Source organism: Vanessa cardui, chromosome 8 (assembly GCF_905220365.1).
Source record: "Vanessa cardui chromosome 8, ilVanCard2.1, whole genome shotgun sequence".
Taxonomy (NCBI): Eukaryota; Metazoa; Arthropoda; class Insecta; order Lepidoptera; family Nymphalidae; genus Vanessa; species Vanessa cardui.
Genome location: NC_061130.1, coordinates 10,454,665 through 10,478,462, shown reverse-complemented (window position 1 = coordinate 10,478,462; position 23,798 = coordinate 10,454,665). Strand labels below are relative to the sequence as shown.

At 30.9% G+C, this 23,798-nt stretch overlaps 1 protein-coding gene across 1 annotated transcript in view; it reads right to left on the bottom strand.

Annotated features, from left to right (window-relative positions):
* Positions 1–23,798, bottom strand: part of LOC124531829 (cadherin-86C) — a 102,178-nt gene that overhangs the window by 46,893 nt on the left and 31,487 nt on the right. The gene's annotated exons all lie outside the window — the stretch shown is intronic.

Sequence of the window (23,798 nt, the reverse complement as noted above, 5' to 3'; positions counted from 1 at the left end):
TTCACTATCGCTATGCCTATAATACAACTTAGTAAATACATGAACTATTTGTAGTTATTGTTGAAAATTATAATTCATATATTTATGGCATTTCTCATGAGTGTAAAGCGTGTAGTATAAAGCGGTACTTTTTCTTAGACCAAACTTGTATAACGTTATTCAATGAATAATCAGTTCAGCCGTAGCAATATTTCATTCTGAATGATTATAGAATCAAGTAGAGCAAGAGTAATTAATTCCATTGAAACATGACCGCTGTATCTGAGCATATATTTACTCGGCGATTGAAACGTCTCGGTGCTTGTGTGTAAGCTATTTCCGCAATTTCAAAGTAGAGATCGTGTACCGACAATAGGTTGTATCGTGTGGCGTCTAATCACGTTGGGTACAGTTAGCCCTCGCCTAGGGCTTTGCCTTCGCCTGTAATATGCGTGCGAACAATCCGATAGTCATGCTTGTACCTTTTACCTGCGTCTGATCCGATCTACTGAAATCCTGGAACTCGTCGACGTACAAGCAACCAGTGTCTGACGGTGCATAATTGACCTTTCACTTTTTGTAATAAAATCGCAATCCATTTTTTTTAAATGATTCCGTGCATGTTACACCAAAAATTATGAAATATCTTACCTAGGATATATCTTAGATATGATGCAAAAAAGATATGTGTCTTCATTTGTGATATACCTAAATTTGATGAAGGTCTAAATGTCAAGTTTCCCTTTCAAGAGGTTGTAGCAGGTAAATATTAATAAAAATATGCAAATTGAACTCGGGACTAAACAGAATTTAATTTTAAATATAAGGTTAAAAGCAACTTTTTAAATAGTACCAATTTTTGCGTTACAGTTTTGTGAAACGTAACATTCTTATCTAGTAGCGTAGTCACGATATTTAAATTCACTGGTGGTAATTTATCATTGGATCGAATTAAGTTTGGGTTAACCTTCAAAAAGTTTGAAATCGAATATTATCCGAGTGGTAATGCTGTCGAATTACTGGACAGTTAATTAGAGCCTGCCATTCCACATAGCCTTGTTCCAAGCTTACCGACTTGTACTTTCGTAATCTGTCGTATGCCCAGTATAATAACAATAGCTATGAGTTATAATTCGCCAGACGTAACCAGATTGAACCCTTTGTGTAGCTGACAAATTACATGGTCACTTTTATCGTTATTTATAAGAATACCAGCAATATATTTGATAAGGCTAGCGTGAACCAATTTAATATTATTTTCATTGTTCAACTGATTTTGATTTACAGCCTCTCGGTTACTGTACAAGTGTACAACCGGTTAGAAACATTACTACAGAACAAGACTACTATATCCATGCAGACAACTAAACATTTTGTATGACAAATATGTAAAAAGGACAATTTGAATTGTCTTTAAAACTTAAAAATGTTCACGAACGCAATATCTGTATTAAATTTCAATGTACAGTCATGAGTGGTCGCTATAAATTTTTCACTGTGTACATTCACATAACAATACATTCGCTTACGACAAACAACGTTTTATTAAGACCGGTGCACAAAGGCTTTGAGAAGGGCCCGTACCAGAAATAAACACTTATAAATCTCTCGGGTTATATTTAATCACTAGTGCCCTCACAGAGCGCACGTTTGCAGTTGAAGTCTGAATTATTTTAATCCTGAGCACCGAGATATCTTTTATACCAGACTCCGTAGGTCCCTGTAAATCAGCTTAACGGACGGATGGTACGACTGCTATCTTCTCAGCTTTTGTATTGTACAAATCTGTCAGTACGCCTCTTATTTTCACATGGTGACTCAAAATGAATTGTTATTTTCTATCATGTAATAGTGATATCGCGTGAGTAACTCTTATGATGATGAATATCTTCATAGAAATGTAAAATGAGAATGTAATAGCCCTTTAAAGTTATAAATTTAATTGATCTTCGATTTTCTATCAAATGTTTCTCATTAACTTTTTAGAATTTAATTTTATTTATTATAATAATTGTCTTTTTTATGTACACATATTATCAAAGCATTATTTGAAAAAATCGAAGTTAACGAAGCGATATAACAAATATAAGTATTTGTGAGTTTTGTGATAAGACAATATAAATTATTTTTTAACGAAGAAATCCAGTCTAAAGCGCACGATGTACTTAATTGAGTGTTTATTTCTTAAGCCGTAGATGAAACCTTTTACGGTGGAATCCTTTTAATGCTATTAACAGGTTAAGTGCGTTAAGGAGCTTCGGTAGCCGCACGGGTATTCTTGGTCACGTTCACATCATGTTTGCTATTTTATCTCATAATTGCATAATTGTTGCACGCAAATTGCTCCTAGCGAATTAAATATTCGATTAGATCGAATTCGATGATCCAGTCTACTTACTAATTGCCTTCGCTGACTCGTTTGAAAATATTCTTTTTTAGATTATGCTATTAATTGACTATTTAAAATATATATACGTATATTTTATATTATTATAAAGATATATATTAGACATTTAAGCTTCAGTAAGTGCGAGTTTTTTTAAATTACGAGTATAAAGCTTATCGTGTATGAAATTGGCGAAAGTGTACTTTATTGAATAGGTTATGTTTGGAGAATATAAATATATAAAATGATTTTATGATCATTTCTTAATACGTTTTAAGACTTTAATTGTTTTCCTTTGCCGTATTTTATTAGTTAAATAGTTTTACAAGAAGAAATATTCACGAATGCGTCTACAATAAGTATTCATAGTTTCAATACAGCCGGATGAATGACTTAAGAACTCATAAAAAAGGACTTTAAATTTAACTTTATAACAACTTATCAAAAATATTAAATGCTCCACGTAAACTGTAGACTAAGTATAATTAAATTACTTTCATGCAAGTTGTTCAAAACTGCAAGTTATAAATAGTTAGGTATATTATGGATTTAATATATTAAAATTAAATAAGTAGATGGAGAATATATCAGCGATGGTTCTTGGTAAAGTCGACTTTTCAAACCGGTAGTCTTTACACTTGATTAACAGTTAATGATGAAAGAGCCGAGATGTACCAGTAGTTACAACACGGAAATTTTCATAGAATATTGCGGGTTCTAAGCCGGACCAGGACAACAAAAGTTTTCGTGTACTTGATTTGTGTTTTTTAATTTATAATTTGTTTGGCGTTGTTGGTAAACATTGTATAAGGAAATGATTTTTTTTTTATCTTATTATATTGTACAATATTAATAATAACAAAATTATTTTATCAATTATTTTGTATAATATTTTGAAATAAACGACATCTTATAAAATTTCTCATACAAATCATTTACGGTATAAAACGTGACCACAATTGTGGTTAAGACGCGTTTAAGAAGCTTAACACCGACCCGACATACTGACCAAACTGACACTTTATATATCTACGTAACAAAAACATGCCTCTGGTACTTTTTTTGCTATATCCTCATCTTAATCTCTCTGTCACATATTGATAAAACCACACAAAGTATTAAGACTTCCAAATACTTGTATATTTCGTTGACCATATATCATTTTAAATACACGGCTATCCTCAATAATCTGTTACACGATTATCAATTTTTTTATTTGATAGGATAATGTAATTTGTACAGTCACAAAATATAAACATTTTAATTCGATTAGAATTAAGGAACTTCCCCGAATATAGAGGGAGGTTTAATAACAATTAGTCTTGGTAATCCAAGTGTAATATAAAGTAAAAAAAAAAACGGTATGGCGGCCTTATTAGTACACACGTACTCTATATTTAATTTATATATTCGATCTAATTTTTTCTTCGCATTATCTACTCTACTCATTATTTCTTATCCAGCTTTGACGTGTTATCAGTTTTTACAGCGGGAGATTGCCTATTGACTCTCGTAACCCTTTTAAGGACTTACTACTAATAATACGAGAAAAGTACCATCTCTGACTCGAAGTTAACGACTGCTATCAGATATTTGTGATAACAGCGGGCTTAAATGACTTAATGCCTTTATACGTCGTCGGGTTAAAATTAAATATTAAAATGTATTATTAAATATAAAGTGATCGTAGAAACAGTAATCACGTGAAATGCAGGTATTATGCTGTGCTATCCAGATGATGATTAATTATTCAATTTAAAGATTTTATCACAAGACAACAGCTTGATTCCAACACTCATTTGAAATACGTTGCATCAATATTAATAGTGGTATTATTGTATTTAATGACATTATATTTATTGTATACGATCGTCAAATAGAAGTTTTTATATTTCGAATGCGCGAAGTTTGACGACTTGGTGCCGGAGGCAGTTGACATTTGCTTGAGTATTTATTAATATCGAAAATATATTACGATGGTAGTTGTTTGCCTTAAGGTTTTTATGTCACAGGTATATTTGAAAGGTTACGAATAAATCTATATTGATCGATGAAATATTACGAGATGTGATTAGTTTATAATATATAATTTTATAAATGCGAAAGTGTTTATGTTAACAAACTTGTGTGGCATTGAGGAAAGAGAGGAAAATATTTTTTAGTGTTAATTCATATTTTGTTTATAGCATAAAATGTTTCTAGAAAGAAGTACCTACGTTTATTTAAATCGCTTTACTAAGCCCTGAAGAATAGTCTCGGTCAAGTAATAAGGAGCTTAGTGGCGACCCCGACAAACTTGCGACCTATGAAGGCAGATTATAAATAAACCTAGTCGCTATTCGAGATTGCAAAAATAGCTGTATCGTGGATTAAATTTCTATATTCGTATTTACTACAATTCCATTTTTAAAATTATTCTATTTTAGTTTATTAAATTATTATACTTCTATTATATATATTATATTATTAATCTTTATATTTTCAGATTACCATTTTTATTATATACTTTGGCTCACGGGCAAATTAGGCGATGTAAGAAATACTAACTACTCCATTCATCGCCGCTGCGTCAACTACCATGGGAAGTAAGATGTTATGTCCATTATGCTTGTAATTACATTGGCTCATTCACCCTTTTAACCGGATCAAATACTGCGACTAACTATAGCTGTTCGTCGAAATAAATGACTTAACGAACATTCTATTGTATTTTCCAACAAGCATCTCCTACAACTCAATTATGTCTTGAATCTTTACTTTAAAATATGCAGTACGTACCTACATACTTATTGATTGCTCACACATTATAATTAAATTATTACTTAGTATAAAACAAAGTCGCTTATTGCTGTCTGTCCCTAAACATACATTGCTTAAATCTTTAAATTTACGCAACCGATTTTGACGCGGTTTTTTTTTAATAGATAAAGTGATTCGAGAGTAAAGTTTTTGTAGATAATGCAGTACATGGACAGTATATGTATAAATGAAACACTGTTACTTTTAAAAGTTTCTATCGTAAATAAACAAATTCTGTATTATATTTAGAATTAGTTTTGCACCCGTGTAAATCGGGCCCGGGTCACTTGTTACAATATAAATCTGCCCCTATTTGTGTATTGTTAAGGGTTCAAAATCATTACCTGCTGGGAAAATTAGTTTTACTAAATTTATCACCCCATACATACCTGTAACAAATAAATATTTATTAGAACATATTTATTATTTTTTTAAATTTTTTTAATAGAAATGCAAATATTTGCCTTTATTAAGGCTCACAAGAAAACGCATTGTTGATTTCCAACATGAAGAACAAGTCAGTGTAATTACAGGTAACTCAAGTCTGCAAGCGGATTAGTAATGTTAGATAATTATGGTAAATGCCTCTAACAATGCGAATATCTATGGGCAGAAGTACTTACCATGAGCTGCCATATCTCTTTCTTCCTATGGTTAATTTAATTACTACCGTACATGAACGTAACTACAGAGTCATATCACCAGAGGCGCCGAAAGACATTTCATAATAAGACTTCCTTTCCAGTGTCACACGTTTTTATACTAAAATATTCTAAGAATATATTCGGTACGAAAACAATAGTTCTAGAAAACACATTCCCTAAAAATAAAAGCCTATCATAGCTCGAAACTTTATTATACGTAAGTAATTGTTACTGTGTATGGTATGTGATTGTTTATCCGCAATCCAATGGACAGTATTGTTACAAACTATGAATTTAGCGTTATGTAATACATTGCCTCTGAACCCAAACTTTGAAGCTATTAATTATGCTTATGGGTAATTCAATGTATATACCATCGGTTGCTTTGTCACGAGTCTTGGGTAAGCCTAAACGGGGTCAGTATTTAATGAGACGTATACAAATTACGATGTTTGTCACAGTTCAAGTACGAAAAAAGTGTATTTGTTACCGACATGTTCACAGTATTTGTAGGCGAGCAAAATCATTCGTCAATTTTATTTTTGCAGCGAATACATGGTTATGGTAGGTAGGTAGATCCTACGTTTTTATTGCTTCGAGAAATAGAATAGTTCAAGAAACTTAATTAACAACCCTTTCAAACTAGTTAAGATACAAGCATTCTTTTACGTTAATAGTGCGTGAGAAAAACCTTAAAGATATTAATCAATCAATCTGTCTTTATGTTAGGTATAATGGTCATGGATAATTACGAACAGAAGGGCGATTCACACAGACAGTAACGGTTTGTAATACTGGTGATTATTTTAATAATTTATATGTTTTTAATATTGGTTCTCTTCAAAGCTGTATTTTATATCAAAATTGTGGATCATAGACTAACGCTATTATGATTTATTTTATTTAATCTTTTACATTGTGCGTGTTTCCATAGTAGGAACTTCCACCATTGCATATATTTGAGCAAGGGATCGAACGGAGATTCAGCATATGTGAAACGTGAAAAATTATGGTAACTAATTTACTTTACTAAAATTAATACTTATTATTATAATCATATATACTAACATAGTACATATCTGGGATAAGTGGAAACAGAGAACGGTAAGACAGAAAGTGTTAAGCCGTTTGCCGTGACTTATCCAAAAGAGCAACCGCATAAGCGCACCGATAGATATTGTTTTGGTTTATACACACACCAAGTTGTATTTCACGTAACAGAAAAAAAAAGATTTAGAGTGATACTTCTTTAATTAATAGTGTTATCAAAAACACATACGTTCGTTGTTTATTTATTGTACGTAAGTGTACAATCAGGCCAATTTAATGTACCTATTATTACATTCGAAACATGTCGAAAGCGATTAGCAAACTTAATAATACGTCTGTCTAAGTTTGATTTATGCGCTCTGAGCAATAAACCGTTTGTGTGTGGATATTTGCATTACAAGCAATCGGTTTACATTATTTTCATTACACATTTACATTCATGATTCATCGAACGCTAAGAGTATAATTTAAACTTCTGAACTGAAATGAACTAAAATCTTACAAGACTTGTGTAATTTATGGCACTTGAAGACCTTGAAAATATTGAGATGATATCTATGAAGTGTATTTGCAGTTATAATGAAGTTTATGTATTATTGATTTTGCGGTATATTTATGTAGCGAGTATTGTATGCAACATAAAATTTTCAATAGTAACACGAAACGAATTCTTCCACAAATTTCTTATCGATTGATGGAAATAATAAAGTATTAGAACTCGTTCGTTCAAGTAGGTACATATTTCCTGGAAAGAACTGAACTTTGATACACGTTTTCTATTACTTATTTATACGTTTTAATTATTAATAAACGATTTTATAATATGAAAATAGAACTTGTTTGCGGTTTTGAAATATATATTATAGCTACAAAATTAAATTTGTATTAAATTGTCAATATACTTAAAAATATTCAAACTTTCCTATGAAGAAAAATATCAAAAGTATCTTCTTGTAATATATAATGACGTTTGTAGAGTCGTCTCATTGAAATGTAAATAAATTAACATAAACGACGCGAACGCAGCGCTATCCTTCGGTAGCGAGCAAACGTTAACTTGAAGAACGAGCATTTAATTTAGTAACAGAAATGTTTTAGTAACGAGAAATATTTGTACATATGTTAGTTCAATACTAAATTTAGCATTGCGAGATTCAGGGTAAAACATAGGTTATTACTTACCTAATTAAATTTACTGAAAGAACTTCCTACTAGGTTTAGTGGCTAGAGTTATTATGATATGAAAAATTCGAATCTTAGGAAAAATACTCGTTAGCAGCCCAGATTTGGGATGTATTTTATTTATACTCTCGTATCTCAGAAAGCACGTAAACTCGTTGGTTCTGAACTTTGAAGAATTGTCATCCTATCAGGTTATTATTAGAGTTAATAAGAGGAACAGAGTGTGTTATATGATTAATGAAGCCATTTTTTTATTAAAAAAAATAACACAAACATGCTAGTCGTTAAAATATAGTGTAAGAAATATTTACCATTGGCTACATTGGCAATAAACCGCAAACTATTTGACTAGGTTTATTATCTTAGTTGAAATAGTTATATTTGTACGCTATTGCGCAACAATTCAAACGAAACACAGCAATTAAGTATTGATGTTTTAGCGCTAAAATTACTTGAGTGGATTACTTAGAGGGGCTTAAACTTAACTACATAATTTTGTGAAACTCATTACACGCGAAAGAAACACGATCTAGTATTTATTACGATTTTTTATTTAATAATGCAGAAATAATAAAACAAAAAAGTACACACTCACAAACTCTTCAACAAGGCCTACGGTACAGAGTGCTACGTTCAGTGCGGATATCTCAAAACGGAACACAAGAATACTCACCAAGCACGACAATTCATTTTTCTGAACAAAGCTGAGTGGACCTACACGTTTGTTGATCTGAATCTATACTTATGGAATCGTGACTAACGATTTGTTTTAGAATTGATAAGCGGGCCAACAAACAAACAAAATGTCGGAAGGTTTCATTCTTACTGTTCGTATAAAATTATGTTCAACATAATAATGCGATTTACGGACTGCACATGTATGGGAAAAATTTATGGCATCTTATATAAAACTTAGAACAGTTATCATTCGGCGGGCGTAAGAGACGGAGCAGCGGTCTATATCGGACTGTTATCTGCGCCCGCGCATTGTTAGCTCCGTGGACGGAATAACAAGTTTATCGAAACTATTAGTAAATATGAAACCTTTATAGAGCCATATTTATAACCAGCCGTGCGTTAAATTGTTTAGTTATACCCTGAAAATAGAATGGATTTATTACTTTACAATTAAAAGCGCATTGTAAGCCGTTATACATAAATGCCAGGTGTTATTAACCGTATAAAATGAAACGTTAAATCGTCGTTTGTCAAATGAATATAGTATCTTATAAAATTTCATGTTTTTGTTTTTAGTCGGAGTATACTTATTAGAAACGTTAGAAAAGGGTCATCGTTTTGTTTTAACTTGTGTTGAAAGCTTTTATTCAAATGCGACATATCAGCAGTACTCACTACACACCGGCTACCGCAAAATCATATGTTTCGTTTTGTTCGCGTGAGAACTGTAACTATCAGCTTGTTACAGCTCGCGTGTTAAATGCGCAAACGCGAATTTAAATATGCCGCCGCATGAGTTATGATACTTCGCTCATGATTATCTCTGTAGTGTTCTTCGGATCATGACGTGAAATAGCTGTGAGCGTTTGCATTTATACGATGAGGACATTAAACACGCCATAGCGGGGCTTTGGACGGATACTTTAGTGTCCATATTCTCGGAGTTTCAGAGCTTAATCCAAGTACCACTTTGACCTGTATGAATTCTGGATTGTAATTCTCAGTGGACTGTCACGATGCCTTCTAATGTGAAAGGTATTGTTTTTCGCATAAAGTGCTGTCAAGTGATTTATGCCTTCATTACGAGCTGTAGGATTATTTCCATCGCATCTTCCGTGATGTTGACCCCTTTAAATTATTGTACTGTGTTTATTTTACATCAACATTTGATGGAGTGTCATCGAATAGAATTCAATACTGTTATAATCGTATTATGGATATAATTTAGAAATTCAATTTTGTACTAACTCCACAGTTATAGATGGCAAAATCTCTATCAATTAAATGGTTCAGATTGCATGCGGATTATTATTCATCGTGTAGTATGTTATTACTAATAATATTGGTAAGTGTGTCGACGCTAAACTAATTCGTACAAGCTCAGTGAGCAAGCTTGTGGTAGCTAATTACACTGACCTATTAGCTTGGTAAGCGCTCCTATGTTACGCGGTTTAGTTTAAAATTGCAATTAATGAAAGTTAAGTAACCGTCAGTAAGTATCGCACTGTAGCAGAGGTTATAAATAGTATTTAAGAAGATGAAACTACAGTCTTACTTGGCTTCCGTAAATAACGTAAAGTTCGAATTGAAATTCATTAATTCATTATTAATTTGAATAAGGAACATCGTCATTCATAAAATTAAAAATATACTATCAGTCACACTAAAATATCTATTATTTTTAACGTAAATTAATGTCTGAGCATTTTTCTGACATATCAATAAATCCAAATGATATCCAAGGAATATATTGCTTATGTTCTGTTATATGCGATCATATTATCGAAAATACCAACAGAAAGGGTTCTAAAAATACCGTACACGATGTCTTTTATCGAGCAACAAAGAATCTTACGAAAATAGTTGTGATATTAAAATTATATCAAAAAAGAAGCGAAGCGCAAATGTTATACGATGAAAAGATTAAAGAAATCGAATATAATGAAATAACGGTCTTCGCATTGTTGTCGTCAAATCTAATAGAAAATTTTCCAGTTGTATAAGTACATTGTTAGAGAGCCGTTACAATGAAAATTACTACTATGATGTATCAGATGAAATAATAGTGTCCGTTATTTATGCATGCAGTCCATGCAGATAATTACTTTTACTTTAGTTACGGTAAGCGCCGGGAGCAGGCAGACTGTATCATTCTATTGCACGTCATTTTATCGCTAAAGAACCTTTTTAAATTTATTTTTCACATCTGATTTGATCATTTGGATATAGATTTGGATATATAGAAAGGGACGAAAATAATTGCTATTATATGCGAAAATTGATATTTATAACGTCAATGTTTAAAGGAAAGAAACATTTCCATTACTCGTCCATGTCCATGCCCATTATATCACTTGCTCGTCTGTTATCCTAATATCCAAGTTAATTAGGAAATATGTAATACTATATAAAAGATAAAAACAACATGTTTTATGTTGTTCTATCATAATACTTCATGGATATTACGAACGTACAACAATAATAGTCCACAGTGAACGAGCAGCATCGCAATCTTAAACTAGTTTTACAAATGAAAGGACCGGTCACAATATTCTGTCTACGATAGAATTGATTGGTCAATCGGTTTCGAAATCACATTATGCTCCGATAAGTCGTCTCCAATCTTACATAATTCTGTATTACTTGTTTTACTCGGCGAATTGTTTGTGATGTCGTTATAGAAATCAAAATATTGCATAATTACATTTTAAAAAAATAACTCGTAAGTACTAATTTATTTTTAAAATTATCACTTGTCAATTCGACGCCGAGATGTCAAAGTATCGAATGAAGTCGATGACAAATTCATATATCGTAATATTCAACGCCGATAATAGCTTTCAATGGGCTTCTATAATTGCTAAGTGAAATCGTTTGAATTTATCTATAATAATAGGCTAGACAATAACAATAGCGGTCGACATTTATAAATTATCTTGAATTACTTTTATCTACCATTGTTTATTTCAACTTATAAAATATTATGGTGTAGTTATTGTGCTATGACAGACGAATGATCAACTATGCAATTGCTGTTGTTAAATCGAGTGACAACTGACAGCGATACGACCTCTTTCTTTAGATAATCCTTCTATGCGAATATAATAATAAAATGATATTTGTTTGTATGTAACGAATAATATCCGGAACTAATTATGCAATTCTAAAACAATGTTCATCAGTAGAAAGCTACAGTATCCCTGAGTGTTATAGGGTATAAATCATATTTATATCATAACAATTTCTTTATAAATATATTGCATATGTGCAAAGCCGAGGCAGGTAGCTAGTATTATATTTAAATAATAAATGCTTCAGTGATTACTGGAAGTGCCTCATTGGTCTTGTGGTTTATGAGGCTACAAAAGCCGAAGTAGGTACAATCTAATAGGCACAATAGAATTTTAAGTTAATTTAAGTTTTAAATCCAGAAATTCTTAGTTCCGACGAAAGTAGCTGGTCCCTAAGAATATCATTACAAAAATTCGGTTGGATCTTCATCTTAAACACACTAACGACGCTACCGGTTGTGAGCTCTGCTGCTGATTATTATTTTAAAGGATTTTTGGTATATGTCGTTTTTTTCTTGTTTCAGAAAACTCTGTTTCATACTAAAGTCATTTGATGTAATGATGAGCCTTACAATATTTATTACATAATATCCTTCTATTTATATTATACATTCTCTTCGTCTAATTTTCCTCAGCTCGGTTACATAATTGGTGTATGTGCGCATGTGCTACTCAACTTTGACTTCCTGTCGTGCCATTAGAAATGGTCACTAATCTCATTTCATACTATACTAATACGTTGTTCAAATATCGTCAACTTGTCGTGTCGACCTCAAGTCGTCTACAATAAATCTGTTTGAGAAGTTTGAGAACAAACTTACATCATTGGAAGCATGATTTGTCGATATAAGGCAACTTACATAAGTCGTATTCGTTACCATTGAATGATAAAACACGTGTTTGGACATAATTACTCCATGATTGATGTTCATTGAAATGCAATACCTTATTAAACTAAACAGGAAATAATATATATTTAAGTTAATTACTTTATTTCAAATTGGATTAAGTTTGTTTTTGTTTACTATATAATCTTTTAAACTTGCGTAATTTGACGTATCGTTTTAGTCTACGTCTGCTTGTTTTCTTTTGATAGTATGTGGAGACATGATGGGTTTTTATGTCATTTAAATGTTTAAATATTTTTTAATGATAACCTAGGAATTACCTTATAGATGCAATCAATTTTATTTAATGTGTATTTTGATTTATACTATAGTAACATTATTGTAGCTTTCAAATGACAGTCATTGCCAAGTTAGGAAATTAAATTATGAATAATTCGATTATATATTACGCACAAAATAAACTTTTGACAAAAAGCATTGTGATTTGAAAATCCTTTTAATGTATACCAATGACGAAACTTTACAATAAGGAGTGTTAGATTAAATAGTTGAATAGTCGAGGGTCTGAGACAAAACAAAAGAGTAGATAGAATCATACTCGTTCAAATGAACTTACGAACAGAGCGAAATGAATTGAGAAAGTATAAATTTATTACCGCACAAATAATACAATTACGCAAAGACTATTGTACTTTACCCGACATAGTTCTAATATCCCCGCTGTTAGGTTTAAAACAAGACACCTGAATTTAGAATTATTTATCACCAGCCCAGCAGTTACGAGGCTTTTCAATTTAGACTAATAGTTATGAATATTTGTTACAATTGTATTATACATGACCGTGACTTAATATAGTTTTTTAATGATCGGAAATATTCTATTTATTCCGAATCAAGTGAAAGAATCAATAAAATCCTTGGTCAACAGTTGCAAAAAAAAACAAATCATTTCAATTTTTGTATGAAATAAATGATCTAGGGTTAAAAATAGTAACGTAAAGTAATTGAATTGCGATTATTATTTATTTAAAACACATTAATAGACGATTCAAAGCAAAAAAACACTATAAAATTTCAATCAATTATCCAAGACTCTATAAAGATCGTGAGCGAATCCGGATTGTAAATAAAGAATAATTTTAATAATCATAAAATTTAACAGAATAAGTTCGAAAGCGAATTAGAAATAAATATTTTGCTACATAGATTTATTGTTATATACCCTCAAATATTTTCTGTCAAGCCTTTATGGGACTGTATGAAATTTAAACAAGTGGTACTATATTTTTGTGTTTATTAATGTAAATTGAAAGATAAGTGATATTTCAATTTACGATTGAAAACAGAACAGCTGATATTCGTCAAAAAATACATAAATTTTTTTCGTTATATTTAAATTAATCGCATTAATGCGAACACATGTCGACCAACGTGCTCGCGCAATAACACACTAATTACATATTATTTATCTTAAGAAAATTTTACAGCTACTGAATTCGACATTGAGATTGAAATATTTGAAATTTTGATCGCGTTTATAAGTAGAGCATAAATATACATCATATTTAAATTGGAATAGTATTATATGATTTTTTTTTATTTCTGTTTGGCTGTTAAGGAACTACTCGTGAAAAATTCTATGATTGTAAGCAAACTGCTTTGGTAAGCGTTGTAGAATAGACTCAAAACCATCTCCATTAATAGGATAATGTCTTTAGCCAGTAAAGGTTACAAACTCTATGTCAGAGTAAGCATAAGTCTTATTGACTCTACTTTATTATTCGATTTTGCAGATTGACTTAGAAATATTCGAACTAAAATATAGTTGCCGTTATAACACATTCGAATACATAATAAAAGTAGTGCGCTAATAAAGTCAAAATTGAATTTGCAACTTTCACATTAGCTAGACAGTTCGTGTGCCGCTGGGCTATTAAGGCTTAATTTTTATCACGATTTATGTACATTATACAAATGCTTACATATGATATCCGTTCACCGGATGCTGTTAAATCTAAAACACAAATTGCACGCTTCAAATAAACCATGTCTTATTGAATTCACTTATCTGCGACATCGCACTCTATTATCTGTAATCTGTAACATCTGCAGATTTAAGATCAACGATTCGCACAACATGATAATAAAATGTATTTTATTGAAGTGATTTTTTGTTTCTTATTTTGTAATAGAGTCTGATTGTATGGAAATTTGATATATAATATACTATTTAATTTACAATATTCAATTTTATTATGTATATGTACATTGGTAATACTATGTCATTCATAAGTTCATTTTTGTCTGCGAATAGGGCTGCTTTGATGTGCGAAGACGAACAAAGTACATTTATATGAAACAGAAAAAATATAAAAATCGCAGTACATGGTAGGCATAAGCTACTTCTATTATATGTATATGTATATAAGTAAATGTCTAAATTAAGTGAAACACACGTGTAACATATATGCGTATTTCGTTTATTTATAATGTGTGCATGAATATATTTTTGGTTGTGAGTGTATATCATTTACATAATAATTATTATTCTGTCAATGAATACAAGATTATTGCATATTTCCTTTATTTATTTGTTCTAAAATATTGTTGTATTTCTGATCCTACTGGCCTTGATAGCGTCATTGTTGAGGGTCAGACCAGCTGAAAGGAACCCATTTAAAGGCTTAATGAGACGAATGTCCTTAGGGACTCTTGGTAGAACGTATGCACTACGTCGTCGAAATAGTCGATTGTAAAGTGGAGCGCGTGTTGTCGTCACGTCCGACACAAGACATCGAGAAACCTGTTTCCGCCGACGGAGATGGTGTAAGCATCATAAAAGCAAAACGTGGTTATTGCATAATTTTACTTCAATAGACGTTGAAAAAGTACCATTGAAATATATGAGGAAAAGAAGAAATAAACGAAAAAAATTGACACAATTATAATATATATTGACACATTATTTTTCTTTATAATTAGTCTGTATCTGTATATATTATGTTCTCAAAGGAAAATAAAATACAAATAATAAAATACTCGTACCTCTATGGAATGATATTTATGGATCGTAAAGTATTTACGCAGAGCGTATATTTTACATTAACCATAGACATCCTATGCGGAGGAATTCGACCTTACACAGCCTTGTGAAATATGCGGAATATTCCTAGTATCGAAGAAGTATTTTTATTTTTGTTCAAGGATGTCTTCTTTAAAGTTTATTTGAAAGGCAGTATAATTCCATTAGACACTTCCTTCATTTCAAATAAATTAAATATATTATCTTTAAAAAATACAATGTGTATGTAGGTACATAAGATTTAATTTCCTTTAAATATTTTGTAGCGAGGAATTCGCTTATAAAATATATATTGTTTATACATACATGCACACATATACATTTCTCTAAAGATTTAACGTTAGCTTAAACAATTTTCAATAATCTTTGGGTATTCTATATTAAACGATTTGCTAATTATATAGTAAAATTTTATCGTTAATAGTATAATTTAGAAATGAAATATAGCTTAAATGATCCAATAATAATGTTTCATACAATTACAAATATGCTAAGCGAGAACTATATATTCTAATCGTAATACAAAATAATAGTTTACTACGAATATGATATTTATAATAGAAACATACTTATTTTGTATGGAAGTGCTCTGTGCAAGCCAGCCTATATAAAACCAAATTAACGAATCTGCCACCAAACAGATATGCCCAGTATTGCTGTGCTCCGGTTTGAAGAATAAGTGAAAGTGTGACCACTAGGATATGCGACATAACATCTTAGTTCGCAAGGTTGGTGATTCATTGATGATTTGGGAATTGATTTAATATTTGTTCAGTGACTCTCGCACTTGATGACACTCGCCAACAAAAGACCCATTTACCAGCTTAAGCAGATTTAATTTCGCATATATTTTAGTAAGTCTGGTTTCACCTGAACATGTACAATATTTTTAGTTAGAACTAGCTTCAGGTTTGAAGCCAGTTCATCTTGTCGGTTGTATCGCGTTTGTATCAACTCGTTTGTGCATGTCCGTCAACGTTTGTCGCAAACAAGATATAAAGACGCTTTTCCCATATACCGTTATATTGATATATTGCCTTGATTACTGCGCGAATTTTTGCTTCGTTTTCCGCAATAACTTTCCAACATCGCGCGTTTTTCATGAACTCATCGAAGATATTAACTTGTTCATCTTTCAGAAGATATTTCGCACATTGAAAAGTAAAGTTAATGATTACTTTTTTTGGCGAAAAGTTTTATTTTTCTAAAAATAAGTGTGCGCATATCATTTTTATTTTTGATTTTGATCGTTAATCTTTAATGTAAAGAGTACAGTAAGATTACCATTAAATAAAAAACGCCTAAAAATAACAATAAGGCTTTTTTTATCATTTTTAAAAGTTGTTTTTGATAAAACCGATAAAATAAAACAATATCGAAACGTACAATAAAATAAAATAAGGCCGAATTGATAACCTTCTTTTTAATGTTGAATAAAAAGTGTACCTACATCAAACTTTTGACACCGACTTCAAACACTTTTGTAATACAACCTTTTAATAAAAGAAAAACATAATTGACCTATCTTCCACTTTTAAGTGTTTTTTTAAGTCGATTTAATTTAAAAAAATGGATTATAGTGTTACAGTATTATTATAGCTACTTTAATTAAACCTACAATATTGAGAAAAACCTATGTACAGTAGGACACAAAATAAAGAAAAATAAAATATCATTTAAAAGTCAATAAATTATTTATTTACAAATTATCATAATCTATTCGCCTGTACCAACTCTGTTTATGTATCTCAGTGTCCCAGCTGTAATCATGCTGATAATACGCACTACGCGCCGTAAAAATATGAATCAATACGTAATATAAATAAAAAATGCAATAAAAACGTGCAGAACCATATTAAATTTGTAATTAAATTAAGTCCTGAAGCAGAATGATAAATAAGTTTCTTCAAATGAGAAATGGTCTAGAAAAACGTAAAACATACAATATTATGGAGACCATCAACTGTTTATATGTTTGTTAAAAGCGACTGAAACGTCGTTACTATTGACTAACATAACTATAATACTTTTTTATTAATAAGAAAATATGGTACTTTAATATACAAAGTTTGGGATACTAAATGTGATTTTAAAAATATCTTTAATAATAGTTTAAATAACTGAAATCTGCTGTCATGTTGTCGAAAATTTAATCTGAATCTATAAAAAACTTATTATTTTTCGGTTTTCGAAAATCGTTATAAATCAAAGAAAAAAAAAAGATTTATGGATCTACCTAAAATGTTTTAATTATCCAAATTGGTAAGCAAGCCATTTCCAAGTAATCGACTCTTACTCTTTCATAATGAATACAAATAAAAAAAACATGCGCATCGTATATAACCAGCTCCTTTTTGTAAAGCCGGTTAAAAGCAGAGCCAGTAATCGTGACAGTCTTGCGAAACTAAAGTTTTTATACGTTACAAGTTCTACGATACTCTCTGTGTGGTCTAAGATGATGCATGCTGATTGCTATAACGAGTGCCGACGAATTTGTTTGTAGCTGCAGTCTTAGGTTTCAATTTCAAAGGCATAAATAACGACTTGCACAATTTGTACGTTGACTACTTATACATGGTGATCAAAACTGTGGGAAGATTACGTCTTATTCCAAAATTTTCTATATATAATTTTTTTTTTATTATCCTTTTAATATTTATACGTTCTACGGTTGGAATTCTGAAAAAAAGCCATCAATAAAATTTATTGATAAAATATACTGGACTATTATTGAATAACATTTTGAGAACAAAAGAAAATGTTGTTTTGTAAATATTAATATTTTTCGAATTTCATATTATCGTATCGTGTAGTTTACGCTTCAGTCAATATTAAAAACAATTCATTTAAGTACAGTCACCCCTTATCATCTATAAAAAAACTTAATTGAGTTGTACTTGTACACGGGTATAAAACATTTTTCTTTTTTTTTGTAATTGTAAAGGTGAGCTAGAGTAAGTGAGTACTGTGGGCTTGCTTTTATTTTTTATCGATAATAATCGATACCGTCGAGGTATTGAGTTATTTTATACTATTATTAAAGGCGACATCCCTTGACGATGGCTTGAATAAACTATTGATTAACTCGTTTATACACTTGGTAATTATTTCGAGCCTGAACAACGCGTACGCCTACAGCGTTCCCATTATATTGACGCATCCGCAGGATATCGGATATCCTAGTCAATAATCGAATCGCAGAAAGTACTACTAATTGCATACATGCAGTTATATTAAAATGTAAACGGCATATCATCGCATGCATTTCCAAGTATCGATCTATGTTAAAACAGCTCGCGTTTATAAAACAATACGATAGTATTACTTACATATTTGCTTCAAGCAAATTTGATCCTTATTCTAGTTAGTTTTAACAATCATCTGCGCATTGCAGTATTACAGTTACTTAACATCATGCGATGTGATGTGGTCATCATTATAATAACCTATGCCGTTAGTAAAAAGATGCTATAGTGATTCTATAGAAAGTATTGTCGGTCGCAACCATCACGAACGTAAAGGTATGAAAGTATTATTTAATGATGACTTTAGCAGGAAGAAATTATACAAACGGTACAACCTCAGTTCCATCTATAAATTTGGACTCTACACGTTTCATCTATTCATTAAAATTTAAATTCTCATTACGGTTAAGGGTACATAAGCACCTTAAAATTTCAAGTTACGCTTTCACATTTTAATAAAATTATAATAAACCAAAAGAAGATAATATACAACCAGGTGGTCTATCTGCTTGTCTGCATATTAATTGAAAATGTAATAAGGAACTTGTATCGGTGCTTATTTGCTCATAAATAAATTCGCTTTATTTAGCTTTGCGCGTTTTTTCGACATGATTCATATGTACCTATAACCCGCCGTCTCGCATAATCTCCGTAATCGTAAAAAACGTGATAAAATCTGCTTGGTAATTCTTAAAAATACCGTTACGAACAATGTCAAAAATGGCAAAAAAATATTAACGTTGGAACCATTCTCTCAGCGGAGGTCCGTTTATCGCAGATGACTTTTTAAATTATATGGATAATATGTGCATATTATATTTATTATTCCGAACGCATTAATGTGCTATCCGCTTCAAAGAACACTGTCTGATGCTGATTCAATATGCTTTGTCAATGACAAGCACATGTCGTAAACCGATGCGTTCGAACAAGATTCGATGCCGTTGCGTTGAATTTGCTGGCAGTTGCATATATACATTTGAAGCTGGAAGTTATGGGTGATAGGGACATTTGTATCGGCTATTAAGTAATAAGTAAGCGGGTTCACGTCGAACATTAAATTTAATTCTAAATAAATAATAGAGACATTACATTCGATCGTGGATGGATTGATGTTTTAATGTTGAAACAGCAAACGTGGTTTCATCACGCGATGCGAATTGTAAATGACATCTGAGCTTTTTTGCTCTAAATAGTATTTATTTGAATGAGAATAAATTTCTTTAGCCAGATAATGTATACAGATTTAGATATCAATTTATCTTCGTTAAGTATCTGCTTTGGACCGGATAATCAATCTGAGACACCATTTAAGGAAACCTAAGCACTTGTATTTTGCTCGATGTTTACGTTAACTATGATACCTAAAATCAATCGACTTTAACCCTTATCATATTTAAAAAAAAGTTTATTTATTAAACCTCTTTTTTAATAAAGAATATTTTCCAATATTCCAGTGTTAAGAGTTACTTACAAATGTTAGTAATTGGTGTTGATAACAATAATGTATCGATCACTAGTTTAACAATGGGTGACTTTCACTAATCCATGTCTAAAACAAAGTGCGAGGGCTTGAGCGTTTAGTTTTTAAATACAAATTGTTATTTGTGTGGGCTCTGTTGCCAAATTTTGAATGCAATTACGAAATTACTTTTTACTATACATTAAACATTTGTAGTGATTGTTATGTTGGCATTTTGGTTACATTAAAAAGTTTCCTTATATAAACTCTAGCACCATAATTGGTATAAAAATATTATTTTTACTTTAAGAAAAAACTACTTTTTTTTAAGAAAATTTATTGGAATTAAATTCTAAAATAATTTTATTGAAAAACAATTATCGCCACTATACTGTTTTTTTATATTATGTAAAAAATAATCTTTTTTTATTTTATTTCTTTATTTAATTAAGGGACTTCTATGTATATAAACTATTTCAGTCCCATTGTTCTCTTACAATTTACCTTATCGAATAAAAAATAATCTTTAACTCATATTAAATTAAAACTTCACTAACATCCGAAACCGGTTATTCGTCTGACATGACATTTTTCTTCACAAAAAATTACGTACTTTAAGTGTGCCAAATAATCTTAGCCATAATCTTGACCGTTAAAAGAGATCATAAAACTAGCAAAAACAACAAAGGGATCCATACATTTTTTTTTATTCCGAGTAATAATTCGCCTCATGTGTCTCAGGAACATAAAGTTCGTTGAAATCCATGGCCTCTATCCTGACCTTGTGAGTTTCATTATAGAACTCAATAGAGTATGTCAGAAGCAAAAAGTGTTGTATATTATTGGTATCCCATTAGGACATAGTTAGCTGAAATAGGCAAGTCGAGTAGAAAAGCCCGGGCTATGCTGTAACGAGTTTATGCGGAAGGACATTTTAGGCAGAAAAGGCAATGGTGGACTCGAGCGGCAAATCTATGAAGCAGTCTTAGCATTCACGTCCTAATGACACACAGTGCAAATAGTAAGAATAACGATCGGAAATTATTCAGTGACAATAAATTAAATTAAAATTAGCTTAAGTATTTTACTTTATATCATCGCTGATTTGAGATTTGATCAAAGAATTGTTTAACAACTATTATAGATAAAGTTAGTTTTAATTGATTATATTTTAGAGATTTATTTCCTCAGAGGTGGATGTACTGAATCGGACACATGTTTCAAAGTGTCCTTTTTATAGTCTGTATGCAAACGTATGCGAACAGCTTGAGCCGATTGCACTCGTCACGATTGCAGATAAGCTAAAACCAATGTTTCACAACAATAGATTAGGGTTGCCATTATTTGGATGTTTGTTTTATTATCTGAAAAATACCAACACTATTGGTTTATATGTTTCTATAGTAATACTTGTTGATATCTAGTGCCAGGGTAACTCTAGAAAGAAAGGACGTAACATTTTATTTCTCAAAGTTGGAAGCGCATTAGAGTTTTAAGAAATGGTTCATATGTCTTTGTGTTAATGATTGATAGTGACCACTTACCATCAGGTGAGCCCTTTGGCCTTCCACTTAACTATATAAAAATAATGTTTTTGAAAGCTTTAAGTGGTAAAATTATTTATATTTTCCATTCGAATTTAAATTGCAAAACATAACTAATTGTTTTCTGCTAAGAGCTTTTAAACGTGATAATAAGTAATTATAGGTTTTAAAAATACATGGTATTTCTCGCGAAATCTGTGTTTTTATTGGTTGATTCTGAAGATCGTTAATTGCTTCGGTCAGTTCCTTAGCTCTATTTGTACTTTTTTTTTAATGCAGCCAGGTTTTAAGATAGCAATTTATTGCGCTTGGAAATGGCAAGTAGATTTATTGGTTGTAATACTAAGTTACGAGTAGAGCTTGTAACTAGACGAGTACGAACCAAATACAAACCGAATATAATAAATTCTAATAAAACCAAGCGTATATTAGTAGTATAAAAATAAATTTAATATATTTATTTTAATTAGAAATTTTTATATCTTTTTATTCATATGTCATAGATATTTAAGTTGGAATACTTTTTTACAGTTTTAAATATATAGCTAATCGAAGATTATAAAAAGAACGAACGAAACTACTTAGTTACTTGATAATCTAAATACTGAAGTATTATACATTATTTGAAGGACTTCTTCCTTTTTCTTGGAGAAAGAAACTTCTTTGATGCATATCCCTTGGAAAAAGCACGTTACGCGCCTAGAACAGCTAGAGAAGACAGTGGCGAGCTGTTGTATTCAGAGGGCACAGGACCGGTCCGAGTGGCGTCAATTAGAGGAGGTCGATGTTCAGCTGCCAAAAACATAAAGATATATTCATATGTATCAATATTTTTTGTACTTCTAGAACTATGTTAATTTATAATATCGTTGTTCACAAGATTTAAACACAAAAACATAAAAATCTTGGTTATAAAGAGTAATGCACTATTTAATTTATTCCGCTTTACGTTCAAGTAAATTGCTCTTTACTCAAGATAAAAATCTAAAGTAAGGAGAGACATTGTGGCTACCTAATGTCTTGACTTTCTTTAGCCCCATTATATTCCATTATGCTCTTTTTTAGCTTCATTGTCGCTCATAAAGGATTTACAGCGCTTTAAAAGTACATTTTCTGTGACGGCCGAGATTAGCCTTTTGTAAGTAATTATCGCTTTAAATGTATGAATGGTTCATAAATGTAAAATGTTATTGTTACGCATTACGTATGATCAAGAGTATGAAAGTTATTATTGGGTAATGTTTGAGGCATTTCCGTTTCATCTCTTTAATATAATAATTATATATAAATAAATAGTCTTATGTATATTTTATGTAAGATCCTCTCTATGCATAACATCTAAAAAATAAGTGCTATGTTTAGTTTAGTCTAATTTATACATCACATAACAGTATGTTTTTTTTTTAATTAAATTAAATCCAAGGAGTACTTATTACTAATACAACCTTATTCTGCCATTAGATTTTATTAGTAAACGATAAGTGTTAATAAAAAGGGCATTAATAAAACTGTAATTTAATCCTTATATTATCTATTATAAATATTTTCGCATAACATTACATGTTTGCCGTGTAAATAAATAGTGCAAGGACTGATTTATTAAAATGAAGAAAATAGCGATATAAATCCTTCTATTCCTTATATCCCTTTTCCCTTCTTCATATAGTTTAAGCGACCTGTATACATTTCTCAGGCATGCAAATGTCATTCGCACGAGTCGCACGTGTAGCAACGTTTTGTGCCAACAAAGTAATTTGTTTGTTATTTATCGCCTGCTCTCAGGATGTATTTCGACGATACAATTTAAGCCTCTCGCACACAGAGAACG